Consider the following 11,515-nt stretch of genomic DNA (forward strand, 5'->3'; position numbering starts at 1 on the left):
TAAAATGGAGATAACAATGGTACTTAACCCCTAAGGTTGTGCAGAAAGTACTTAGAACAATGTGCCTGACCTGCTTGGTAAACACTACTTAACCCTTGATGTTATGTTGCTCTTTTTTTTTCTAGCTCCAGTTCTAGAAACCAAGACCCAGTGTTGTAAGAGCCAGGACCCTACCTCATCTCCCAATTCTAATCACTTGGTCTGTCTGCTGCTCTCCATGCCCAGCAGACCCTGTCCTAATTACATCCCTAGAATCCCAGTTCTCACAAGGTCTGGAGCCACCGTTTAACAATGTCTCCTGGGTACCAGAAACTGTGCTAAATGTGTCACATCCCTTACCTCTAACTCCTACAACAATCAGAAAAAGAAGAAAAATGTGTTTGCATCTTTATCTTACAGACAAAGAAACTGTGGCTCAGGTGTGATTAGATCAAGGTCACAGAACCAGGACTCAACCAGGTCCACTGATTCCCAAGTTCATTCTTTCCATGGCTGCCCTGCTTCCCAAATGCCGTTCCAAGGGACTGTCACATTAGATCCCCCAGGGAGTTTAGATAAAGATTCTAGAGTGCATGCAAAGGGATGGGTTCAAGCTCAGAAATCTGAGTTTGCACACAGCTCCCCAAGTGGCTCTGAGGCCCAGCTTCTCATTGAGCAGCCCCCTGCCAGGTGGAGGCCAGGCCCCTCCCACACACCTTCATTCACTTCAACTCTCCCCACTACCAGACCCCCGGACTCACATGACGCTCAGATCTCTTCATCAGGGCTGCCAGAAACCCACCCCTCAGCTCAACCCACCTGCTGTCAAGTACATACTCATTCCATCAACATTTTCAGGCCTCCCTGTGACACCCAAAACCCACATTGTCCTTTCACCAAGCGCAGCAGATTGCCACCCCACAGCAGACTGGACACGCTTGCCCTCGTCATGCCCACAGGGCGTCCCTGGACGCTCTGCCCCACAGCTGTCTGCCTGGCTCTCCTCGACCTCAGCCCTGGACGGACTCCAGCTCTGGAACTCATCTGACTCAAACAACTCACAGGATTTCTCTGGGGGATGCCAGACACCAGTGGTTCTCAAACGCAGGGTGGGCCAGAACCACTCAGGGCATGGGGGCTCATTAGAAATGCAAATCCCAGCACCCCTCCCCCAAAGACTCTGAACCTGCAGACTAGGGGTGGGGCCTGGAAATCTACAACTTCCATAAACATTATAAGGAACCCAGTGGACTACGTATGCTTTAACAGTGTGGTAAAACATCCTCAAGAAATATTTACTGGGAACTGATTCTCACTTTATCCCTTCAGATTTTTCACCATTCCCAGTAAATAAATTTGTATCAGACCATGCTGGCCTGAACCATGTCAAATTAATATTCTAAACCTGTTTTTATTATATCCACTTAGGACCACAGGAGGAATATAAATCACATGTAAACAGCATGAGAGCTTTGCAGAGTGCTATAAAAAAAATGGAGAAAGGACACCAACTGCCTGAGATCTGGTGTGTTATTTCCATCCTGGGGGTTCTGCAAAAATGTCATGAACCAAAAATGATAGATTTGCCATTCCAAAAGCACACATGGGAAATACCATTCAGGGCAAAGGTCCTAGGACTTGCTTTGTGGAAAGAAGCAGATCTTTGTCAAAACGAATTCCACTCATCTGACCCAGTTAAATGGACTGCTGTGAATGTCAGGTGTCTTGGAGTCAGGAAAGTCACTGTCAAGTGTTGTGAGGTTGTTTCTCTTTCATTGAGAAATGCCAACTTATTTTTTCAGCAAAGTATTTTCTAGAGAATACAGCTATTAATCATTTTCTCTGTTATGGGTTGAGTTGGGACCACTCCTCACTGAAAAAAGGTATATTGAAACCCTAGCTTCCAGTACCTCATAACGTGACCTTATTTGGAACTATGCCTTCATAGAGTAATTGAGTTAAGATGAGGTCATTGGGGTGGGCTCTAATCCAATATGACTGGTGACCTTATAAAAAGGAAAAATTTGGATGCAGAGACAGACATGCATAGAGAGAAGATGATGCGGAGACACAGGGAGAGTACCACCGACAAGACAAGGGATGCCTGAGACTGCCAGAAGCAAGGAGAGAAGCCTGAAACAGGTTCTCCCCCACAGCCCTCAGAAAGAATCAACCCTCATCAGGACTGATCAAAACCAACACTTTGGTTTTGGATTGCTAGACTTTGGAACTACGAAACAATAAATTTCTTTGTTTAAGCCATCCAACTTATAGTACTTTGTTATGGCTGCACCAGGAAACTCACACATTTGAAAACATTAATAAGTCCAGTATTTATCAGCTAAACAGTAATAAAAAAACAACCAGAAGAGCAGCTATTAACTGACTACCAAGATGAGCATGTTACAAGCATTACTTCCTTTATCCTCACAGCCAAGAGTGAAGCAACATTATTCTCTCCATTTCACAGATGAAGAAACTGAGGACTAAGAGGATTAAAGAATGCACCCAAAGTAACACAAAAGCTTGGATTTGAAGCCAGCTTCAAAGAGAATGTTAGGGATGATGTACAAAAACTGGGAGTCCAGGGGGCCAAGTCAAGGTCACGCATGGAGTTGCCTGCAGAGCTAGGACTGACGTTGGGCTTCTGACTCCCAGGTTCAAGTGTGTTTGCCCATCCTCAATAAACATTCCCCAGGATCTTTGGTGCTTAAGGCACTGTATTAGGTATGACATGACTTGATGATCCCCATTCTCAAGAGGTCTACCCCTCATGAGAGAGTCAAACAACACAAAGCATCATGTAGTCATAAAAATGACAATCTTAATTATCACTAATATTATTTTTCATTTACTGAATACTTGCCTTGTGGCTCTGAACCAGGTACAATGCTAAGTTTATCGTGCACTTTACATCTTTCAACTGGGACAGGACCCCTACGAGGCAGGGGCTGGTTTCACACCCAGTTTACAATAAACAAGACTGAGGTTGAAGAGGTTGGACAGATGACCAGCGTCCCAGGTTGTAGGTTCTCCCAGGGGGTTCAGAGAAGGGAGGGACTGTTATGGCCTGAGTTCTGCTGAACTCAGCGGCAATTACGGGAGGTAGACTGGGGAGGGAGATAGCAATCAGTCTGAATGCCCTGCTCAGGGACTGGGAATTTTCCTTTGAGCAAGGAGAGCCCTGAAGGTTGTTGTTGAAGTGAACAGAGCAGCATGTCATGCAGAGCAGGGATCTAGAAAGATTTTCCTGGTGGGAATGCATGTCCTGGTTTTCAAGTGAAAACCTAAAGACAACGAAACCAAGTAGAAGTTTTCGTGTGTGTGTGTGTGAATAGTCCAAAGGTGAGGTTAGGCCTGGACAAAGGTGGGGGCCTTGGGACAGGAAGAGAAGGACAAACACAAGGGCACTTTCACGGGAGAACAAGTGATGTATTTCTTGTCAGGTGAGAGGGACCAGCAAGTGTAACCGGGCCGATGATGACTCTAGGGAGGCAAATACTGGACTGGGAATCTTTCCAGCATCCTACAGTCGCCCTGTGATTAAGACAGACAGGGACTTCCTTGGTGGTCCAGTGGGTGAGATTCTCCACTCCCAATGTAGGGGGACTGGGTTCAATCCCTGGTCAGGGAACTCGATCCTGCATGCATGCTGCAACTAAGAAATCTGCATGCTGCAGCTGAAAATCTTGCATGCCAGAAGGAAGATCCCTCATGCCACAACTAAGAACCGGTGCAGCCAAAATAAATTAAAAAAAAAAAAAAAAGACAGATAAAAATCTTTTTTTCAGGCTGATTTGTCTTTATGGAGGGTGGTATGATATATAACAGAGTGGTTCAAGAGCACAACCCCTAGCCTTAAGGCCCCTGGTTCAAATCCTGACTCTGCCACTCCCTGCTACCTATGCACAAGCTACTGGCTACTCCGTGCCTCAGTCTCCTCATCTATAAAATGGCTATGATACTAGTACCTACGCTGAGGATCAAAGATAATGCATGGAAAGTGTTTAGCACGGTGCCTGGCATGGATGTGATCAACATAAATCTGATTTTTTATTATCATTGTTGTTGTTGTTACAATTACTATGGTGAGGACTGATAAGGAAAATGTAGCCAGGATCTCAGCTTGAGCCTTTCCCAGCTCCACTTGAGATCTGGGGCCCATCTGGACTGGGCTAGGGAAACAAGCACAGAGAAAAACAAACTGACATTTAGCTATTCATGAAAACCACTGCTTCTCAAAAATGTCCCAGCACAAATCTCTTAAGCATCTTCCTTTAACTCTTACATTCTATTAACCTCTGTGTCTATGCTACCTGATTCAAAATCATGGTGTTGTAAACACTTGTTCATAATTAAATATCGCAGAGAACAAAGCTAAAAATAATATTAGAATCAAATGATGTAATGCTTCCCAAAATGTGTTCTGCAGAACATTAGGCCTCAACTTCCTCATTTAAGGGGAAAAAAAGAATTTCAAGAGCAAATAAGTTTAGGAAATGTTGCATACTCTAGTCACCATTTTCTTTCAGAGACTCATAATGCACATGGCTATGTTGAAAGCTGTGAGATGACCTGAATAAAAACCTATTTCATGCCACAATGAGCTACCACCACACACCCATCAAAATAGCTACAATCAATAGACAGACGATAGCAAGTGTTGGCTAGGATGTTATGAATTAGAACCCTCATTTAGAAGAGGGTTCTGCATTGCTGGTAGGGATAAGAAATGGTTCAGCCACTTTGGAAAACAGTTTGGCACTTTCTTAAAATGTTCAACATACACTTATCAAACAATCCCATCCTAAGAATCTACCCAAGAGAAATAAAAGCATATGCCCACACAAAGATTAATACACAAATGTTAATAACATAATTTATAATAGCCCCAAACTGGGAACAATACAAATGTCCATCAGCTAACGAACGGATGAACAAAAAATGTGGTATATCCATGCAATGGAATAATAACCAGCAAAAAAAAGGAAAAAACTATTGGTGCATACTGCAACGTGGAGGAACCTCAAAAACATTACGCCAAGTAAAAGAAGGCAAACACAAAGGGCCATGTAGCATCTGACTCCATCATATGAAATCTCCAGAACAGGCCAATCCATAGAGACAGAAAGCAGATAAGTGGTTGCCTGGGGCCAGGGGTGGGAATGGGAATGACTGTAAGTAAATTTGAGGAATGCTGAACCAGGGGAGTGTTGTGAATGTTCTAAAACTGGATTACAGAGACGGTGTTGCACAACTCTATATAAATTTAGTAAAAATCATTTACTCTTACAAGCAGATTTTATGCCATGTATACTTAATAATAAATTATTATATTGAGTAATTTTATAATTTATATTATATAATAAAGCTGCTGTTCTTCCCCTCTATCTTCCCCCCCAAAATCAATTTAACTGGTTGAAACCAGTGTTTCCCATGATCATGGAACTCTTTTTCCTTGGAACCCGTGTTAACATCTATGGAATATAGGCTCTTCTAAATACTGAAGTACTGATTTTGTACTTAGAGGCTAAGCTCTATTCATCCTAGGATTTTGTCATGTCTTGAAAGTCCATTTGGCAATCATCCCGGAGTCTATCTACATGCAAGATCCACTAGAAGTGAGAATTAAGGAAAACAGCCTGGTCGTAGCCCAATGGGCCACAGCTGGGGGGAAAGATAATTCTGAGTTTTTTCACCAGATTCAATTAGATCTTGGTGGTATATCAAGATCCCAGAATGTAGTCACTTGGGTGAAAACAATAATGGAAGACGGTCACCTTAGCAAAGATACCAGTAGACTCAGACCCACCCTTGGAAAGCTGAGCACACGCGTTGGCCTTCTTGGCAGGAGTCAGTAGCTGCTGTGCCTTCAGCTGAAATTGGCCTTGATGGGAGATTCACTCCCAAAGAGTCAGGGCAGAAGAACACGGCAGATAACCTACCCTTAGAAAGACTAGTACACCAACACAGGAGATGGTCTTGGGTACTCCTGAAACTATTTGGCAGGAATTAAGGGGGAACTGAGGCATCAAGGGGTAAAGCCTGAGAAAATGTTATTTAGAACCTTAGTGTAATTCTATTTTACATAAACAAGAGACAGGAAGATCAGCAAACTCAGACAGGCACTAATGAGATAGCCAATGTGTCAGTTAGTTTTGCAGATACCACTTCACTTCCCATCCTAATCGTGCAGGTCATGCCAATAATGAGTCCAAGGAGAGGGTAAGAGGACTCAGTACAAGATATTGTCAGTTGTTTGGGAGAAAGACTGGTGGACCACTGGAGAGAGGATGTGAGCTGTAGCCCTATACCTGCCATCGAGCCATGGGGGCACCCCTGGGTGAGGCCCTCCGTTCCATGCATCTAAATGACAGCCTGTCCTGGATGACTTCTTAAGGTCCCTTCCAGCTCTCTGATTCAACACTTTTTCTGTATCTGTGACAACGCTTTGAACCATCTAAGTAATATACAAAACATTTACTATTATTATTATTATTATTTTAATATCGGGGATAGTGTCCATTTTAAGTTAAGAGCAACAATTTCCAAACTGATTAACCATTTTTTGGCAATTCGCTGGCTCTTTATTCTTAAGCATCTAGAATTACTCCAAGAGGTCCCCTGGCATTCTGCACGTATCTCTGTAATCACCTTTTACCGTCATTGTTTACGCATCTCTCAGCCAGAAGATTGTGTGCAATTCTGGATAAGTAAAGCATAGGATTTTACTAATTTTTTAATCTCTAGCACCAAATACAGTCTTTAAACACAGAAAGTCCTTGAAAATGTTTGCTCAATAAAGGAGGTTAATAGTTATTCAGTGCCTGCTTGAAAGACAGTCAAAAATCGCCCGTGGGCCAGAATGCCCCTGTCCTGGTTGTAAACAGACCAATTGGTTTACCTTTACTTAGCAAAAAAAGTCAGATCAGCTGACATTCGGAAGATGCCACCTTTTATAAGGAATCATTCAGTCTTTTACTTCCCTTCCGGCCTTCTGTTGACACCGAGGTCCCAGCTGAGATTACCCGGGGTGCGATGGTCCTAAGTACTACTTGAGTTATTTGTTATCAACTTTCAGGTAATAAAATATGTTTTGACCACCTGCGATGCTTCCTGAAATACACTGCTTGATGTTTCTGGGGTAGGTTACATCTACTGTGAGCTGAAAATACCAAGACTTAATCTGGCTGGTATCAGAAGATGTATCCTCTGAGGCGTCTAACAATCGCTGTCCCACTTAAAACAGTGTGGGCTCATTAGGGTGACATTAAAAGCACTTCTCTCCTCTTAGCTGAATCACCCTGCTATTCTATTGTGCTAAAACAGAAAGCTCGTTTCCAAGGTGTGAAAAACAATTGATTATTAAGAATCAAACCACATGATCTTTTTGTTGAAGGGAAAAAAACAAACACTTTAAAGTAATAACAAATCCTTTAAAGTAATGCCAGCCTTAATGTGCCTGTTCAGAAGCGTTCTTCATTTTAAAATACAAAAACAAAATAACAATTTATGGAGAAGTATGTTGATCCAAGCATGATTTAGACCATCAAGACTGGAAAACAACCCATATGTTAAATAACAGGGGCTAGGTACATAAATGGTAGCATACTTATACATTATATATTATGATGATATAAAAATTATGGATTTTGAAGAATTTATTAAGAAAAAAAAGATCAGCTATAATAGTAGATGATCACACTATAGTAGTAGTTGAAAACACTAGGTAAATCATATTTACATCATTAAGCCAATAGTTTCCATAATATTATATACAGTAATTATGTATTTATATTACACAAATGCATCTGGTGGGATGGTCCATTAAGTTGTTAATGTTGACCTACTGATCCCTGAGATGCTACTTTTCTCCCTCTCTGCTCCTCTGTGTTCTAAAGCCAGGTCAGGGTTTCTCACAGTGGTGCTCAAACCACCTGCAGGAGAATCATTCGGTGCCAATTAAATACAGATTCTTGGACCCCATTCCAAACCTTCTGAAACAGGAGGGGGACAGAAGTCTGTTTTATTAGCAAGCTCTCCAGGCAATGCTTGTGATCACTCAAAGTCAAGAACCTCTGGCTGATGCTCTTCCTACCCCAGGAAGCAGTCAACAATTTCTTTGTGATTCAAGGGCAAATCCAAAGAAGCCCTCAACCAAATCTTCAGACAATTAGACCCTTCCAGGAGCTAAGCAGGAAGAGTTGAAGAAGAGAAGCTGGTGCTTTGACTTGTAGGGGGGGTACCCAAGCCCTGAAAGAGGGGGACTCGTAGAGAAGGGGGTTGTGAGTTCCCTGAGAGAAGACAGAGCCCTTTTCCTCCTGCGGGCAGCACCCTGGATGAAGGATTGACTGTGGGTGCCCATGGAGGCTATTGACCCTGCAGCCCTGGAATCAGCAACAAGGGTCTCATGCAGTAGTACAACCTACAAATAGAAGCAAGAATTGTTGAGTGATGTCACTGAATGTGTCCAAATCAGAACTGCCTAGCAGATGGCGGAAAGCCTGTTCCCATAGGCAGCACTGAGCAGCACAAAGAACCAGAACCACTGTAGCTGCAGCCATGGACTGAAAGCTAGGCATCCCTGCCATTTGGGGCAGCCACTTAAGCGGTCCAATGGAGTGGGAAAGGGAGCCCTAACAAAATCTGATAATCACCATCTAACCAACCTTACTGTAATTTGATTACGAAAAACCTTTTTAATGGTATATCTTGCCTTGCAGTGACATTGTAAAGCAAATTCTTGCCCCCCTGCAGATTCCAGCTCTGCTCCTTGCAAGCTCTGAGAATCCGAGCAAGCTGTTTACCTTTAAGCTTCAGTTTCCTTGTGTGTGAAATGAAGAGAATATAGTTTTCTGTTCATTGGGGTGTTATGAGAATTAGATGAGTTAATATGTTCGAAAAGCTCAGTACAGTCCCTATCACCAAGAAAGCTTAATAAAAACAGCTATTATTATATAAATAAATAACACAGATATGCATTTCTGTATACTCACTAACCTCTGTAGCAATGCCTAACAGAGCCAGAAGGACAGTAAGAGACTTCACCTCACCCCACAAACAGCAAATCTGCAGCCTTTGAGGTAAGATTCTCTAGATTTTAGCATCCCACTCTGTTGGAGCCCCGCCCTGAATCCCTACCCCCTGGCTAGGGTCCTGACTACCTCTCCCCTTCACTCTGTACCAGCTCCTCTCTCTCCGGGGACCCCAACCCTGACCCACATCCTTGTAGTCACCAGATGATATTTTACTCCTTTAGGGGCTCAGGGTGGGCCCCCCAAAATACGCCACAATGGCACATTGACTACTTTGAATGACAGTTACTTAAGAAACAGCCAGTGTAGGATGGACACTCTGACCCTCCTCTGTCCTCCTGAAAGCTGTAAATAAATCTCTCATGTGAAAGGTAAGCTCCCTACATCTGGAAGTAGAAGAATACCCTTATCACCCGAGACAGAGAATTCAGGCCGAGAAGCCTACGTAAACAAACCTTGTCACTTCTTTAATTTACTACCCCAAGCCCAAACTCTAGATTCTTTGCTAATTGAGCACCCAAAACCTAAGTCTCTTTGTCCTGTCAGTTCCTCACAAATGTATTGTTTCCTTGCCTAAAAAGTATAAAAGCTGCCTGCTTTGGCCACTTCTTAGGTCTCATTTCTACCAGACCTCCGTATGCACAAACTAAAATTTACTGCTTCTTTTCCTGTTCATCTGTCGTGTGTCAATTTTATTACCAGTCCAGCCACAAGAATTCAAGAGGGATTGAGGGGGAAATTTCCCCCTCCCCGACACTCCCAAATGACTGATGCCCAAGGCCAGTTTCCCAGAGTGGGTGATGCTACCTTTCTTGGTATCTGACATGATTTCAAGAGATGTTTGAGCATAGCATTAAATCACTTTGATTTGCATACAGAAAAAGTGCATTTTTAATGTTCTTTCAATCCCTTTTGATTGTCAAAGAAAAAGTCTCCTTTGGGGGGTTAACTTGCTAACTGCTTTTTTGTTTTTATATTTATTTATTTACTTATTTATTTATGGCTGTATCGGGTCTTAGTTGCAGCACACAGGATCTTTTGTCGCAGTGCGCAGGCTCAGGCTTCTCTCTAGTTGTGGCACGTGGGCTCAGTAGTTGCGGCATGCAGTAAGCTTAGTTGCCCTGTGGCATGTGGGATTTTAGTTCCCCAGATGAGGGATCGAACTCACGTCCCCTGCATCAGAAGGCAGATTCTTAAGCACTGGACCACCAGGCAAGTGAAAACAAGCCTTAGATTGAGACCTTTTAACAAGGCCCGGTATCCGACTAAACATCAATAACATAACATTGTATTGTTTTCACTATATTTGTTTTTATAGTTACCCTATATTTACAGGAGTGGTATAGTTTCCTTCCTAAATAAATGTATTCCTTTAATAAGAGTAAGTTGATTGTTTTTTAAAAATTAAGTAAGAGTATGATCTTTGCCAGTATATGGTAAAAATCTTGAGGATCACACATGAATGATGGAAGCTTGTCAAATACCACCCAGACAGAAAACACTGCCTTCAAGGTAGAATGAAAGCAATATTTTCCTACCTGATTACTTCTGATTTATCATCTCATTTCAACTTCACCACACTATGAGATAGTTATGAAACAGAGCAGGACCCTATAGTCCTTCCCCTCTCTCCTCCACCTGCCTTGTATCTGTGGAAAGACTTTAGGCAAATAATAAGTTTAATCAGAGAAGTGAGAAAACACATAAACAAAGGAAAACAGTTGAGGGAGACCAAATAATAGTTCAGTCATTAAGCAAAGTCAAGGACCTTTAGTTCCTCCTCAAGGGCTATAGATATTCGTCTCAGCCATGTCCTGTGAGCTGTCTCATAGATACTGAAACCCCCACCAGGTGGAAGAAATGACGTAAGCTGCCACAATTCCGAGAACTGGCCGCAAAGAAAGGAGAACAAACTCACCCTGGAACCGAAGATTCACTGGACTTAAAACAATCAAGATGATGGTGGTCAGACCACTGATGACCAGTTGCAAGATGACCGTCAGAGCTGACCGTGCTATTTCTGCACGTAGCAACCCCCCCTCCCCACCCCCCACCCCCACCCCCACCCCCACCCCCCCGTCTATGAAAGCTCTTGCCCACTGGTTGTCATAGGGGGCAGGGGGTGGGGGATTCCGCCTTTGGACAGGAGTCCACTCTCCCCACCCCCTCCTGCCCCACCCACTGCCAGCCTCTGAAATAAAGCAAACTTTCCTTTCCACCAACCTTGCCTCTTTATTGGCTTTTGAGCAGTGAGCAGCCAGACCCTACTTTAGGTTACAGTTATGCTTGTTCTTTTATTCCATGGGGGAGAAAACAGATTCAGAGAGGTCAGGTCACTTGCCAACGTCACACAGCTGGTAAGTTTGAGAGTCAGGATTCAAACTCTCCAACTTTACTAAGCTTCCTCCTTTACGCCCTATTGCCTCTCTTGCTGCCAGATGGGTACCTCTCAGAAACCAACGTTAGCCTGAAGGAAAATTAAATGTGACTACCACTGAGAG

The sequence above is a fragment of the Hippopotamus amphibius genome, chromosome 2 (genome assembly GCF_030028045.1).
Source record: "Hippopotamus amphibius kiboko isolate mHipAmp2 chromosome 2, mHipAmp2.hap2, whole genome shotgun sequence".
Taxonomy (NCBI): domain Eukaryota; kingdom Metazoa; phylum Chordata; class Mammalia; order Artiodactyla; family Hippopotamidae; genus Hippopotamus; species Hippopotamus amphibius.